Below are 17,256 nucleotides of genomic sequence, written 5' to 3' on the forward strand. Positions count from 1 at the left end.
CCTTGAATCTGTTCTGTCCAAGACCTTTATCATGAAGGGGTGTTGGATTTTGCCAAAGGCTTTTTCAGCATCTAATGAGATGATCATGTGGTTGGGTTTTTTTGGGGTTTTTTTGTTTGGTTTTTTTACTTTCAGTTTGTTTATATGGTGTATTACATTGACAGATTTTCATATGTTGAACCATCCTTACATGGGATGAAGCCTACTTGGTCATGGTGGATAATTTCTTCGATGTGTTTTTAGACTTGGTTTGCCAGTATATTATTGAGTATTGTTGCATCAATGTTCATGGTTGGTCTATAACTCTAGCCTCATAATACGAGTTTAGTAATAATATTCCTTCTGTTTTTATTGTGTGTAAGAATTTGAAGAGTATTGTTATTAGCTCTTCTTTGAAATTCTGATAGAATTTTGCACTGAAACCATATGTTTGTGGGCTTTTTTTGTTTCTCACCAACCCCAAGGATTACAAGTTAAATCTGAACCAGGCCAGGGCACATGCAGGCAAAAGACTCCAAACTAATACCACCCCCCAACCAGACAGAGCTAAGACATTCCTTGACCAGGACCCTGAATGGAATTACAATACCTCAGGATACATCCTTGCTAAGGAGCAGTTTATAAGTTGACTCCTGGCCAGTCTCCACAAAGCTGCTCTTAAAGCAGTAAATTATGAGAAAAAAGAAAAAAACCTAGGAGTTCAACAGGACAAACATGAAAACCAATCTCAATTCCTAGAAGCCCTTACAAAGGCCCTATTACAATATACCAATCTGGACTGTGAGACACCTGATGGAACTACCTACTTCACCCAAAGTTTCCCAGATATTAGAACCAAACATAAGGTCAAAGGACCTTGGCAAAGGACCCCTGACTCTACAGGTAGAAGTCTTAGCAACGGGCATCATGGTGTATCATGGGAGACAAGAAAAAGCATGAAAACAAAAATACCTGATGGTGGCTAAGGGCTTTCAGTCACCCATAGCAGCTACCAAAGCACCCAAAGCCCAAGAATCTCAAAGTCCCTATTTCAGATGTGGTCAGGAGGGTCACTGGATCTGACACTGTTCAAACCCTCATAAAACATTATGGCCATTCCCATAATGCCATCAAGAGGGACACTGTACCAATGACTGTCTTCATGGTGTGAGGACACCAATCCCAGATTACCCTCCAGCTGGTCTCTTAAGTCTGGCCATAAATGACTGAGGAGTTCTGGGGCCACTAGCCCAACAGGTGCTATCACCAAGGGGGGAACCTTGGGTAGTCATCACAGTATCAGGGCAATCTATCTCCTTCCTTCAGCACTCATGGAGTTTTGGGGACCTACCTTTCCTTTTCTATTTTTGGAATAGAGGAACAGCCTTACCAGCTGTATTTCTAGAGGTATTCCCCTTACCCACTCCTTGCTAGTGGAAACAACCTGCCCTATGCTCTTGTTGGGAAGGAACCTGCTAGCTAAGTTAGGAACCTGTATTTCTTTTGTTTCCTTTCATCTACTTGACCCCAGGCTCACTGGACATCCTCCTCCTTCTCCAAACCACACAGCCTGACATACCTCTTCCCTTACTGGTTTCTAAGTTGGATTCCAGCATACAGGACACCTAAAACCCCTCTATGAACCAAACATTATTTCCCTCTCGTCTAATTACAAAACCCTTTCACACCCATCCAGGGGAAAAGAAGAGATATAACCAGCCTTCCTGATTCTGCTTGTTTGGAAAGTTTTGATTCTGTTTTCTGTATTTGGGTCGATCTGTACATTTCCTTATATACATGGGAGCTGAGATGGAAATTGGTCAGGAAAGTTGAATGTATAATGGTGGCCACTGCGTGTTTTATTTCTGACTGGTCTTTCAGTGTGTGAGGGTCCTGTGTTCTGTGTTTACTGGTTTTGTTTTTCCATTCTCTGCCACTATTAGCAGCAAGACACCAGCACTAATGCTGCTTGCTATGACTGCTCTGGTGGCCAGAATGTAGAATTTATCTCTGGGTTTTCAAACTGGATTAAGCTTACCAGCCCAGGTGACAGAGTCTGCAAAGATATGCAGTAATGACAGCTTATATTTATAAGGCTACACACCAGAGAAATTCATATCTAATGGAGATTAAGTCCACAGGCAGGGCTCATGGGAAATACTGCCTGTAAATAACTGGCTGAGTCTATCTATGATCTCTTATGTCATCCCATGGTTTCTCTTTAAAACAGTTTGGGACTTGCTCCACAATCCTTGGCACCATATTCCTCATTTTCTGGGCACTGTTATTCCTGTGCACTCATAGGATGACTCTCCCAATACGGTTGTTCTGGCAAATAAAACAAGCTCTCACAGTACAGTCTTTAGTTCCACATTACATTGACAAACTTTGAAGTCTGTTCTCTATCAATAGCCTTACTGACAGGGAAGTTTGGCCAGACAGAATGTCCTTGTGGAGAGAGCATAGGAGGAACTTTCACAGATTGTAATCATGAGTGGAATTGCAGATGTCTAGCCTTGTTACATTAAGTCCTTCAAAAGACTCGTGGTGAATTAGGGTGGTATTGCAGGTGTCTGGCTGTGTTATACATTAATTCTTCAAGAGATCAATAGAGACTTAACCTGCTCTAAGCTTCCTCAGCCAGCTCTGCCATTATCTGCTGTGGATATCGCTCTGTGTAAATAAAGTTCTGATTGGGCAGTGGCCAGGCAGGAAGTATAGGCGGGACAAGAGAGAAGAGAATTCTGGGAGGTGGACGGCTGGGTGGAGGGAGACACCGCCAGCTGCCGCCATGAGAAGAAACATGTAAAGACACTGGTAAGCCATGAGCCATGTGGCAAAGTATAGATTAACAGAAATGGGTTAATTTAAGATAGAAGAAGTAGATAACAAGAAGCCTGCCACAGCCATACAGTTTGTAAACAATGTAAGTTTCTGTGTGCTTTCTTGGTTGGGTCTGAGTGACTGTGGGACTGGCGGGTAACAGAGATTTGTCCTGACTGGGCCAGGCAGGAAAACTACAAATGGCGCCCAATGTATTGGCAAGAATTTCCACCTAAAACCTGAGAAAAAAAGATTCTAAGACGGAGCTAAAAACAGCTTCCTACTTGTCTCTCTCAAGTTAGCAGCAGCCTGACGGTTTGAACTACTGTGGCAGGTTCCTGGCGTGTGCGTCTGACCTGCAGTGTGGCGGGAATGAGGAATCTACAAGCGACACTTTACTCTGCTGCATGGTGGATTTAGCCTTTGCTAGTTTTGTTTTGTTTTTTTGTTTTTTGTTTTTTGTTTTTTTAAAAAAGGTTTCTGGGCTATGCACTGCTTTGATAGAACTGCTTCTGATAGTTGAAGGTACACATGGCTCCAGACCCAGAGCTGTCGGTAAACTGTACCACCGCCATGTTGGGAAGCTGAGGTTGGCGGAGCCAGCAGCCACAGAGGCGTTTCAGTCTTACGAAGATGGATATTACACAGACAATCTGGTTTGTGTTGTCTTTAGGATTTTTAACTACAGAAAAAGATTTTATTATAAAAGCTGTTGAGTTAAACAAAAATGTAAATTTTAAAGGTACCTTGACTTTGAAATTTGGATAGAAGGATATGTTGCTTTGGAAAAGAGTCTCTGCTTTTGTTTCCACAGAAAGCCAGAGGCTGTGGATTTGTTCCAGATTAAGATATATCAGGTTTGATCAGCCAAGACCACCTGAAAGGTCTCCGATGACAATGGCCCAGATGATCCAACATCCAGAATGGTTTCAAGGCAACTGGCTCAGAGGTTCACACTCACGGACTACTCCATAATCCTAAAATTTTCTTTGTGTCCCCATGAGATACAGCGCCCCCCTCCAGCAGGAAGTAGTAAGAAAAACTATGCCCAAAATCCCAAATTTATCAAGCTGGCTTTGGAGATGGAATTGGCTCACTCCTTCTCTAAACCCAGACATACTGCTAAAAGAAAAGGTTAAGAGATTTTTGTGTCCCAAAGAGCCCTCTGGTGTGGGAAAAAAAAAAAAAAAAAAAAAAAAATTTATTTAAAACAGGTTGATTATAAATACAATCTCTTTCTAAAGATAAAAAGGGGATATGATATAGATATAATAGTCTGAAAGGGTAGATTAAGGAACTTACTTCTAAAGAGCAACAACTTGTTTAAAACGTTTTACATTGGTTTAGATTTTAGTCTATTGATACAAACTTAAAGTTAATTTTGTTATACTGTGTGTATATTTCTACTCTTGTTTAAGATATGTTTGTACAGCTCATTTAAAATTGTAATGGATAATTAAAAATAGATTAATAACTGGTCTTCTATGATAATCATACTCATAGACATGTTAGTTAAGTCTTCTAGGTATACACAGAGATATTTCAGATAGACAGGTAATCTTCAAACACTTCAAAGGTCTACAGAATATTTTTAAAATTTAGACTTTCTGGACAGTGAGACATGTCTGCTCCTGGCAGTACCGATTTACTCCAGAGAGGAGGATGGGCATTGAAGACACTTCATATGGAGTTTATCTTCACCTTGGCAAAAATAGCCATTTGGGCAAGAAACTGTTCTTGCCTGTTGATCGACTGGACATGCAGGACCCATAAAAAGGTGACCACTAAACTTTGCTTGACAAAATGGTCCTTCAGGTTCCTGCTTCTCAGAGGAAACTGCCAGACATTCTACAGGACACTGAGAGAAGTGACCGAGAGACTCTAGCCCTGTGGGCTGAAGACAAATGCCCCAACTTTACAAAGGAACATTAGGTGACTGTCCAGGCTGCCAGCTGTCTCTGTTTACCCTGCAAGACTCCCGAAAGTTGCTTGCATCCTTCTCCCGGTTCTCAGGTAATATTATATCCTTCTGAGGTCTTTGATGTGGTTGAAGACTAGATAGTTATAATTTCCTCAGTTATGATAAAAGACAAGTTAGATATAAAAACCTTAGACTCACAAATATAAGATAGATAGGATATCTTCTTTAATATTGTAACTGTAATTCTTGTTTGATGATTGTTTTGTTATATGTAATTGTACTATGTAAAAGTTAAAACCTTCCTTTAAAAAAAAAAAGAAAAGGGGAAGTGCTGTGGATATCGCTCTGTGTAAATAAAGTTCTGATTGGGCAGTGGCCAGGCAGGAAGTATAGGCGGGACAAGAGAGAAGAGAATTCTGGGAGGTGGAAGGCTGGGTGGAGGGAGACACTGCCAGCCGCCGCCATGAGAAGAAACATGTAAAGACACTGGTAAGCCATGAGCCATGTGGCAAAGTACAGATTAACAGAAATGGGTTAATTTAAGATAGAAAAAGTAGATAACAAACAGCCTGCCATGGCCATACAGTTTATAAGCAATATAAGTTTCTGTGTGTTTTCTTGGTTGGGTCTGAGCGACTATGGGACTGGCGGGTAAGAGATTTGTCCTGACTGGGCCAGGCAGGAAACCTCTAACTACAATTATCAGCATGCCAACGCCTTCCTGGCTCCGACTGAAATAGCAATTAATGCTTTATTTATAACTTAAACACCTGCTTTTGATGCAAGATCTATGCTCAGATTACTGTTTATCTTCAGTCTTAGATTTTATGTGAATAACAGATAATTAACCAGCTAATTATCTAACACAGTCTTGAAGGGATTTAGCATGGGAAAAGGCTGAACAGCATGCCAGAGTTATGAAATAAGTGTCAGGTCTCTCGGCCTTGAACAAAAAGTTACTAGGTCCACTCCCTAGGTTCTGTGACTACTGTAGGGCAGAAAATGTATTCTCAAATCTGAAATATTCCCTTTTTTTATGCAGCCAGCTTTTAGTGAAACTGCTGAAACAGATAAGCACTGCTTGCTTCTGCTTTACTTATGAAGGTTGCCTTGTTTACTCACTGTACCTGCTTTTGCAGGAAGCTGCTTCTCTGGAGCCACCATAATAAAGTGGTGCTCCCTAAGTTTTTGCCATTTTGTGTTTTTACTGACCACAGAAAATTAGCATACACTATTAGTAACACTTAAGAATGTAATATAATGTATATATTCCTTGCCTTTTCCTTAGATCTCTTAATGGTTTTTCTCTGAGGAACTCTGGATAGGGACTGGACTTGTCTGAGAGCTGAACTATTGGACCCTACACACAGGGTTTAAGACAACGTTTGTTTAATATGGTATTAAAGCTACACCTCCATACATTCATACACAAGAATGTACCTCTGGCTGCAGCTCAACTGCTTTTACACAAATCAAAGAAGTTAATCTTTGGATCACCTGTCTTTTCTCTACACTTCCTGAACCAGCTTCTAACATACAAAAGTCTCCAAATGGGCTGGAGAGATGGCTCACAGGTTAAGGGCACAGGTTAAGGGCTCTTCCAGAGGTCCTGAGTTCAATTCCCAGCAACCACATGGTGGCTCACAGCCATCTGTAATGAGATCTGGCACCATCTACTGTATACATAATAAATAAATAAATCTTTTTTTTTTTTTAAAGTCTCCAAATACTACTCCCTCCCAGAGTTCTCTTGTCTTCAAGTAGCATTGGTAGAAGTTGCCATACTTACTTTCAGCCATGCAATGTCTCAACCTTTCAAAGTGACTCAAGCCACTGATTTGACTCTCTTTAAGGTGTATACAAATCATCTGTTTCTGCTGGCTTCAACCACCCATCTTATTTGGTTCCAAATTCTAGAGTCTGCCTCATCGGATGCCTATTCCCTCCTCCTGATCTATTCATCTCTCTTCGCCTCCTCAGTAATTATCCTCTCTTTGTCTCCTGGAGCCTGCTACATATTCTGAAACCCTACGACATGGAAAAAAATCTCTAGTTATTAAGATACCTGCTCCTCTCCCTCTATTGGAACCAACCTCCTTGCTTCCTTGCCTCCTCCACCAAGGAAAGGTCTGCTAGGCTGCACAGCTTCCTTAAGCCTCTGCAACCTGTCCCACTGTCTCTCAGCTCCAACCTGAAGTTTCATGGCTTATCTATGCCATAAATGAGGCTTTTCTCTTGCTTGTCAGCTTGAACTTGGAGCATGTAAAAGCTCCTTTGGATGGAGTTTGTTTTGCAACCCTGCCTCCCTTCCCCTACAGATATAGATTTTATTAAAGCCTTGCTCTGTTACTACAGTGTGGCCTTGGTATAGTTCAATGGCCAAAATGGACATGTTGGATTTTCAATGGTGATAACTATTGTAGAGACTTCAATAAATGAAGAGTGAGACAGAATTCATGGAGGCCTGAGGACACTGTAATAGAGCGTCAGAGTGAATGACAGCTCATGAAAAGCAGTGACATGGAAGAGGAGTGGCAAAGATACACTGAGAAGGTTAGGGAGCACTGGACTGTTTGTAAAAGATATTTGTCCATAATAATGTGGCTGAGGGCTTACAAGCATAGGAATAAGTCAATCTGAAATGGTATACAGAAAGATATTTGAAGGATTGTCTAGAATTTAATGACTAGACACAAATACAATGAGTCAAGGAAACAAACTTGTTTCTGTGAATTGACAAAAGGATGGATAAAGCATTTTTCACCTAATCCAAACTAAAAGAATGAATCCCCAAGTAACAGAACTGGAGTTGAAAAAAAAGATATTGCAGTGTATCCCAATAACAGTTACCTTATGGAGTATTGTGGAAAGTCATACACACACACAAAAAAAAAAAAACCAATTGAAGAAAAACAAGCTCCTAGAAACAAACGAAAACTTTAAACTGCTAAGGTATAAAGCTAGATAGGCATTAAACAGTGCTGAGACTGAAGCAAGATTTCCCCTAACAGTATCTGAGGACTGGACAGATTCAGAACAGAATTCTCCTTTCCTTTAGAAAAACCTTATAATAATATCACAAGGACGCTGTGGGATGTTCTGTATGCTGTATGCTCTGACTGGCTGATAAATAAAATGCTGATTGGCCAGTAGCCAGGCAGGAAGTATAGGTGGGAAAAGCAAACAAGGAGAAGTGTAGGAAGGCTGAAAGGCTGAGTCAGGAGATGCCAGCCCTCCGTCCAGGGAGCAGCATGTAATGGCACACAGGTAAAGCCACATAACAGGTGGCAACACACAGATGAACAGAAATGGGCTGAGTTTAAATGTAAGAGTTAGTCAGTGGTAGGCCTGAACTAATGGCTAAATGGTTTTAATTGATATAAACCTCTGTGTGTTTACTTGGGTCTGAGCGTCTGCAAACTGGGTGGGACACAGGAAAACTTCAACTGCACAAGGAGAATATCACATAAAACACAAAGAAAAGGAATGGTAGGAAGCCATCACACAAAGCCAGCTTTCCCTCCACACCTGAAGCAGGTGAGGCCAAATAAACACATTCAAAGAAAATCCACAGACCAGATTCCAGGATCAACACAGACATAGGGATTGTCTCTAAATTACATGGAAATGGAATGAGAGGTGATTTAATGCCAAGAATGCAACACTGTTTCAACACATAAATCAATCTATGTAAGACACCAACTATGTAGACTCAGTGAGAGAAGAAATACCATGTCAAGAGATCTATGACAGGCCTGTGGCAAAGTATAATATCTGCTCTTATTAAAGCTCTGAAGAATGTGATATGCTCATGTCCATACATCCTCATACAACATCACCTTTTTTTTTTCTTTTTTACATATCAACAAGAGGAAGCTGAGAAGTCAGCAGACCTCTCACAGGGTCTAAAAACTACCTCAGACTCCCCCAGTGGTAGCATTTATAGTGTCAAAAACTGCTGTGCAGGCTGGGACAGGGGACAGACATCAATGGCCATACCCAGATTTGGATCCAGTGTGCTACAATACCAACCTGCCAGGCAAGGAATCATAGTGGTATCATAGTGGCAAGACTATTTTGGGGGTAACGGAAGGCCTTCTGTTTTCATCTGAAGCTGGCTCCAGAGAAAGAAATACACGGATGATACTAGCAACCTGGCCAAAAGCCAGTGATGGTGAAGGTCCAGGCCCTAGGAGGGAACCCACTACTGACATTCCGCTACATATACAAATATTCAATCTGCCTTTAACTGGTTCTGAAAATACCATACCTTGGTGTTGTGTTTTTTTTTTTTTTCCTTGCCTCCTCCTTGTCTAAGAAACTTTGTTTTCAATGGACAACAGTTATTTCAGAGACTCATAACTCAGCAAATACTTACAGAGAACAATTAAATGCTTACTGCACAGGCTATAATGGGATTTATGGACATATTCCAGCCTGGATACTTGGCCCACACCATACATGGAATATGAGGACAACTGGTAAGAAAACATATGTACCCAGGGATAGGGCAGATGGTAACAAGGGGTAATGAATAAGAGTGAATAAACCAATAAAATCATTAAATATCAATTAATTTAATAATTACAAAATTTATACAAATAGAATTTAAGAGGAGATATCAATGTGTATTGGGGAGTAGAATTTTTGTTTTATACTATTTGTTATTGCTTCTATTTGATTAAAACTGAACAGTAATAATAATAAAAAATTAGTTTATAGCTGCCCAGCAGGAAAGAATATTATGGACGGGCCATTCCACCAACTGACCACCACCCATTGGACTCTTTGACCTACAAGACCCACGCCGCCACCCAAACCCACTGACCCAAACATCCTCCCATGGCCATACCCCAAAACATCAGCAGTTCCTAGAGGCATAAACTCCACCTATACCAGTTGGAAGAATAGACCCACTCTGCTGCCCAATCCCACCTAACCCAGCAACCTCCCTGTGAACAGCCTTCTCCAGCAACATCAACAGATCCTGTAGGAACAAGCACCACCCACACCAGTTGGAATAACAGGCACCATAGGCACAGGCACAATACAAACCAATTAGAAGAACAGAACCAATAGGCACAGGCACAACACAAACCAATTAGAAAAACAGAACTAATAGGCACAAGTAAAGCCCACAACAGCCAGAAAAACTGGAAATACACCAGATCTAGGCATCCAAAGCCCCATGAACCTCATTACTCAACCCAACAACCAGCCAATCATTAGAACCCTTGGCCATTCAGGCCAAAAGACAACAAAGGAAACAGATAATAAAGGAACAAAAGACCTATCCAACAAGACATCATCACAAGAATCAACACCTGCACCTATAATTATCCCAATCCAGATGAGTAAACAGCAGTGTAAGAATACATTCAACATCATAAAGAGCAATATAGCACCACCAGAACCTAATGGTCCTACAATAGCAAGACCTGAACATCCCAATGCAGATGAAGCAGAAGAAAACGGCCTTAAGAATAACTTCAAGAATATGATACAGTCCTTTAGAGAGGAAATAAAAAATTCCCTTAAAGAAATGAAGGAAAAGACAAAAAATTGGAAGGAATCAACAAATCCTTTACAGAAATACAAGAAAACAAAACAAACAGGTGAAAGAAACAGTTCAAGACTTGAAAACTGAAATAGAGGCAATAAAGGAATCACAAACTGAGGGAATACTGGAACTGGAACATCAGGGTAAAAGAACAGTGTAGTTGGAGTTTTTCTCTCCAGCTCCCGCCAAGCCCCCGCAGTCCCACAGCCAACTTATAAAATAATCACTCAGACGCTCATAATTACTTATAAACTGTATGGCCATGGCAGGCTTCTTGTTATCTACTTCTTTTAATCTTAAATTAACCCATTTCTATTAATCTATACTTTGCCACGTGGCTCGTGGCTTACCGGGACCTTACATCTCCCTTGTCATGGCGCGGCTGGCAGTGTCTCTCTGCCTCAGCCTTTCTCTTCCCAGAATTCTCCTCTCTCCTTGTCCCACCTATACTTTTTGTCTGGCTACTGGCCAATCAGTGTTTATTTATTAACCAATCAGAGCAACACATTTAACATACAGATCATCCCACAGCAGAACAGGAACTACAGATGCAAGCATAACCAATAAAATAAAAGAAGTGGAAGAGAGACTCTCAGGTGTCAAAGATATGAAAGAGGAAATAGATTTGTCGGTTAAAGAAAATGTTAAATTCAACAAATTCTTAACAAAAAACACCCAGGAAATCTGGGACACCATGAAAAGACCAAACCTAAGAATCACAGCAATGCAAGAAAAAGGAGAATTCAAGCTCAAAGGCTCAGAAAATATATTCTATAAAATCATATCAGAAAACTTTCAAAACCTAAAGCAGGACATACCTAAGAAGGTACATGAAGCTTATGTAACACCAAATAGTCTGGACCAAAAAAAGTACCCTTGCCACATAATAATCAAAACACTAAACATACAGAATAATGAAAGAATATTAAAAACTTCAAAGGAAAAGGGCCAACTAATATATAAAGGCAGAATTACACCCGATTTCTCAATGGAGACTCTGAAAGCCAGAAGGTTCTGGACAGACGTTATGCAGACATTAAGACACCACAGATGCAAGCCCAGAGTACTATACCCAACAAAATTTTCAGTCACCATAGACAGAGAAAACAAGATATTCCATGACAAAACCATATTTAGAAAATACCTAAGCACAAATCCACTAGAAGAAAAACTCCTACTCCAAACAACCCAAGGAAGTTTTATGCATCCATGAAAACACAAGCAATAGCCATTCTCACATCAGGAAAACCCAAAGAAGGGAAACAAATACATACAATCAACAACAACAAAACCAAAAAATAATAGGAATTAACAACCACTGGTCATTAATATCTCTTAGTATCAATGGACTCAATTTGTGTATAAAAAGACACAGGCTAACAGAACGGGTATGAAAATAGGATCCGGGGTTAGGGATTTAGCTCAGAGGTACAGCACTTGCCTAGCAAGCACAAGGCCCTGGGTTCGGTCCTCAGCTCTGGCAAAAAAAAAAAACAGGATCCACCCTTCTGCTGCATACAATAAACACACCTTAACTTTAAAGACAGGCATTACCTCAGAGTAAAGGGTTGGGAAAAGATTTTTCCATCATATGAACCTAAGAAACACTGGTGTAGCTATCCTAATATCTAACAAAATAGACTTCAAACTAAAATTAATCAAAAGAGATGGAGAAGGGCATTTTATATTCATCACAGGAAAAATTCATCAAGACGAAGTCTCAATTCTGAACATTTATGCCCCAAATACAAGGGCACCCACATTTCTAAAAGAAACATTCTAAAGCTTAAATCACACATCAAACCCAACACACCAATAGTGGGAGACATCAACACCCCACTCTCACCAATGGACAGGTCTGCTAGACAGAAACTTAATGGAGAAATAAGAGAACTAACAAATGTTATGACTCAAATGGACTAGCAGACATCTATAGAACATTCCACCCAAACACAAAAGGATATACCTTCTTCTCAGCATCTCATGGAACGTTCTCTAAAATTGACCGCATACTCAGTCACAAAGCAAATTTCAATACATACAAAAAAAACTGGAATAACCCCCTGTATGTTATTGGATTCCCATGGTTTCAAGTTAGAATTCAACAACAACACAAAAAGCCTAAAAATGCAGACACTGAACAACCCTGAACTTCATCACCACTGGGTCAAGGAAAAATAAAGAAATGAAAGACTTTCTACAATTCAGTGAAAATAAAGGCACGACATACTCAAGCCTCATGGGACTCTGTGAAAGCAGTGCAAAGAGGAATAGCACTGATGCCCACATAAAGAATGTGGAGACATCTCACACTAGTGACTTGACAGCACACCTGGAAGCTCTAGAACAGAAAGTAACAATATCACCCAGAAGTAGATGACAGGAAATAAACTGAGAAGTGAAATCAATAACATAAAGACAAAGAGAACAACGCAAAGAATCCATGAGCTGGGCAGTGGTGGTGCACGCCTTTAATCCCAGCACTCTGGAGGCAGAGGCAGGCAGATCTCTGTGACACTTTGAGGCCAGCTTAGGTTACAGAGTGAGTTCCAGGAAAGGCACAAAGCTACACAGAGAAACCCTGTCTCAAAAAAAAAAAAAAACCAAACCAAAACAAACAAACAAACAAAGAATCAATGAAACACAGAGTTGGTTCCTTGAGAAAATCAACAACATAGACAAACTGGTATCCAAAGTAACCAAAAGGGAGAGGAGAATATCCAAATTAACAAAATCAGAAGCGAGAAGGGGGACATAACAACAGACAATGAGGAAATCCTAGAATCATGAGGTCATACCTCCATCCACAAAATTGGAAAATCTAAAAGAAATAGAAAACTTGCTGGATAGGTACCACATACCAAAGTTAAATGAAGACCAGATAAACAATTTAAACAGACCCATAAACCCCTAAGGAAATAGAAACAGTCATTTAAAGTCTCCTGAACAGGGCCAGATGGTTTTAGTGCAAAATTCTACCAGAATTTCAAAGAGGAGATAATAACAATACTCCTCAAATTGTCGCACACAGTAGAAACAGAAGGAACATTGTCAAACTCTTTTTACGAGACTACAGTTACCCTGACACCCAACCACACAAAGATGCAACGAAGAAAGAGAATTAGAAAACAATCTCCCTTATGAATATTCATGCAAAAATACTCAATAAAATACTGGCAAACCAAATCCGAGAACGCATCAAAACAATTATCCACCATGATCAAATAGGCTTCTTACCAAGAGCAATCTACAGATTCAGTGTAATCCTGATCAAAATCCCAACACAATTCTTCACACACCTCAGAAAAAAAACACTCAATTTCATAAGGAAAAACAAAAAACCAGGATAGCTACAACAATCCTGGAATATAAAAAAAGGACTTCTGTAGGTATCACCATCCCTGATGTCAAGCTCTATTACACAACCATAGTAACAGAAACCACATGGTACTGGCATGGACGACCAATGGGGTCGAATCAAAGACCCTGAAATAAATCCACACACCTATGAACACCTGATTTTTTGACAAAGAAGCCAAAAAAAAAAAAAATACAAAGAATAAAAAAAGCATCTTCAACAAATGGTGCTGGCATAACTGAATGGCAGAATGTAGATTAATACAAATAGATCCAAAGCTATAGCCCTGCACAAACAAAACTCAAGTCTAAGTGGATCCAGTACCTCAACATAAATCCAGTTACACTGAACATGGTAGAAGAGAGTGGGAAGTAGCCTTGAATGCACTTGCATAGGACACTACTTCTTGAATATAACACCAGCAGCACAGACACTGATATTGACTATAAATGGGACCTCCTGAAACTGAGAAGCTTCAGTGAAGCAAAGGACACTTTCAATAAGACAAAACTGCAGCCTACAGAATGGGAAAAGATCTTCACCATCCCCACATCTGACAGAGGGCTAGTCTCTAAAACAGATAAAGAACTCTAGAAGCTAGACATTGAAATGCCAAATAATGCAATTTGAAAAATGGGGTACAGATTTAAACAGAGATTTCACAACAGAACAATCTCAAGTGGCCAAGATACACTTAAAGAATTGTTCAACATCCTTAGCTATCAAGGAAATACAAATCAAAACAATTCTGAGATACCATTTTACACATGTCAGGATGGCTAAGATCAAACACACTAATGACAGCCTACGTTGGCAAGGATGTGGAATAAGGGGAACACTCCTCCACTACTGGTGGGAGTGCAAATTTGTACAGCCACTCTGGAAATCAGTCATTCTTGTGGATTCCTGAGAGATTCAGTCATATGTGGATATTAGATGCAAAGCAAACGATGACCAGCCTACAATCCACTACCCCCAGAGAAGCTAGGTAACAAGGAGGACCCTAAGAAGGATGCATGGATCACCCTGGGAAGGGGTTATAGATGAGATCTACTGGGTCAACTGGGGGTGGGGTAGGGATAGAAAGAAGAGGATAAGGGGATGGGAACATGAGAGATTGAGATGACTAAGTTGGCATAGGAATGGAGAGGGAGAGCAATGAAAGAGATATCTTGATAGATGCCATGGAAACTTCCAGGAATCCACAAGGATAAACCAGGTAAGACTCCTAGCAATAATTGAGAGGGTACCTGATCTGGCCTTCTGTAATCAGATTAGTGACTACCCTAATTGTCATCATAGAACCTTCATTCAGTAACTGGTGGAAGCAGATGCAGAGATCCATAGCCAAGCACTGGGCTGAGCTACAGAAGTGCAGCTGAAGAGAGGAAGAGAGGTGGGGAGGGATTCTATGAGCAAGTGGGATCAAGATCATGATGGGGAAACCCACAGTGACAGCTGACCCAAGCTCATGACAGTTCATGGACTCTAGACCAATAGCTAGGGGCATACATGGGACCAATCTAGTACCTCTACATGTGGGTGAGAGTTGCGCAGTTTGGTCCATTTGTGAGGCCTCTAGCAGTGAGATCAGGATCTGTCCCTGGCACAAAATAAGCTTTTTGGAACCTCTTCCCTATGGTGGGATGCTGCGCTCAGCCCTAATGCAACAGGGAGGAACTTGATTCTGCCTCAACTTGATATGCCATGCTTTTTTGACTCCCATGGGAGATCTTACCCTTTCTGAGGAGTGAATGTGGGGGTAAAAAGGAGGTGGGGTAGGAAATGGGAGGAGAAGAAGGAGGGGAAACTGTGGTTGGTATGTAAAATAAATTAAAAAAATAAAAATAAAAGTTAAAAACACTAAAAAAAAAAGGGTTGGGGATTTAGCTCAGTGGCCTAGCAAGCTCAAGGCCCTGGGTTTGATCCTCAGCTCAAAAAAAAAAAAAACAAAAAAAAAAAACTAAAAAAAAAAGTTTTTAAAAAGGGAAAAATAAAAACAAACTAACCAAGCACAAGAAAGACTAATAAAATAGAAACTTGAGCCGGGCGGTAGTGGTGCACGCCTTTAGTCCCAGCACTTGGGAGGCAGAGCCAGGCGGATCTTTGTGAGTTTGAGGCCAGCTAGCCTGGTCTCCAAAGCGAGTTCCAGGAAAGGCGCAAACCTACACAGAGAAACCCTACCTCAAAAAATTAAAAAAAAAAAAAAAAAAAAAAATAGAAACTTGAGTTCACTGAAGGAATGGAGGATGTCACTGGAAGATGGGAAAAACAGACATGCACATGGAACAGAACGCATTATTGTGAAAATGACAGTGTTAAAATATATGATTAACTCAAAGTCCATGACAATCAAGCTACCCATGATTTACGTCACAGGTACAGTCAGGAGACTACTACAAATTTACATTATTCACAAATGACAACATTACAAAGACCCTAAGAGCGCAGAGCACAGCTTGAGTCATGGCAGCTGCGATTTCAGATGGCACTGCTGACCACAGGAACAGCAGCACCATGGCGGCGGCAGAGGAGCAGACACCCAAAGAGTAAGAGCAGCAGATCCAGAACCAGCCCAGCCGCTGTGACCAAAGGAATTTCTCCAAAACGCCATTAATGTATGTTACTCAAAAGAAAGCCTCATCAATCAGTGTTGTAGGGAAAGGTAAATATCCACATATAAAGGAATGAAAAAAGGTGAAAAGCAATGAACTGGTGAAATTTGACTGTGTGCAATTGAAAAAAAAATTGCATAGAAATGGTAATAATTGAATGTATGAAGATATAGCCTACAGAACTGAGATATTTATTAGCAAATATTACATAGTACAATACAAAAATAGCCAGATTTTAACAAGAAGCCAAAAAAATTTAAGGCAAATGTTATAATCAAGAAATAAACCCCAAAGAAGTAACAATGTACAAAAGCAGTTGAAATAGCCAAAAGGGACATAGTCCATGCTCCACATGTGAGTCATGAAGAAAATGCTCTTCTACACTGAGATCTCCTCTCAGCCCAGTCAGTGTCCACACTCAAGGTCCTAAACATAACAAACACTGAAGACAATAAAGGAGGAAGAACATAGAGACAGCCCCAGAGTGAATCCAACTCACTGCAGACACCAGGCAAGACGGTGTGCAGTCTAGGGAACAACCAAACGAGAAAACATAGAGCAGAAACTACTCAAGTGTATGAAGGAATGAAATGTATTGCAAACTATCAGTGAGACAGACAGAAACTAAGAAAAAAAACATAATGGAGAAAAAATTTTAAAAAATAGTATGTGTTTATATTTTCTTTCAGTGGTTTTTTGAAATGTATACATTTAATAAGCCCCAAACTAAATATGAAAATAGGATACGGTTTCAAAAGAAAAGGAGAAAACACCCTAAAATCAAAATATACACTTTCTATAAAAGTATTTACTTCAAAGTAAGCATACAAAGTGCTAGGTGTGAAGGAATTTTTTAAAAAGATTTCCTGTGAACAAGGATGGTCATAATTATGGTAGGTAACAGGAAAAGCAGAATCTATAAATAAACAAAACAAAGAATATTAACAAATGATCAAATTGTATATTTCCAAAAAGCTGATAAACAGGAATGCATTTTATA

General features: G+C 40.1%; 1 protein-coding gene across 1 annotated transcript in view; it reads right to left on the reverse strand.

Annotated features, from left to right (window-relative positions):
* The window catches only part of LOC118576631 (zinc finger protein 420-like), a 39,515-nt gene that overhangs the window by 8,505 nt on the left and 13,754 nt on the right, over positions 1-17,256 (reverse strand). The gene's annotated exons all lie outside the window — the stretch shown is intronic.

The sequence above is a fragment of the Onychomys torridus genome, unplaced genomic scaffold (genome assembly GCF_903995425.1).
Source record: "Onychomys torridus unplaced genomic scaffold, mOncTor1.1, whole genome shotgun sequence".
Classification (NCBI taxonomy): domain Eukaryota; kingdom Metazoa; phylum Chordata; class Mammalia; order Rodentia; family Cricetidae; genus Onychomys; species Onychomys torridus.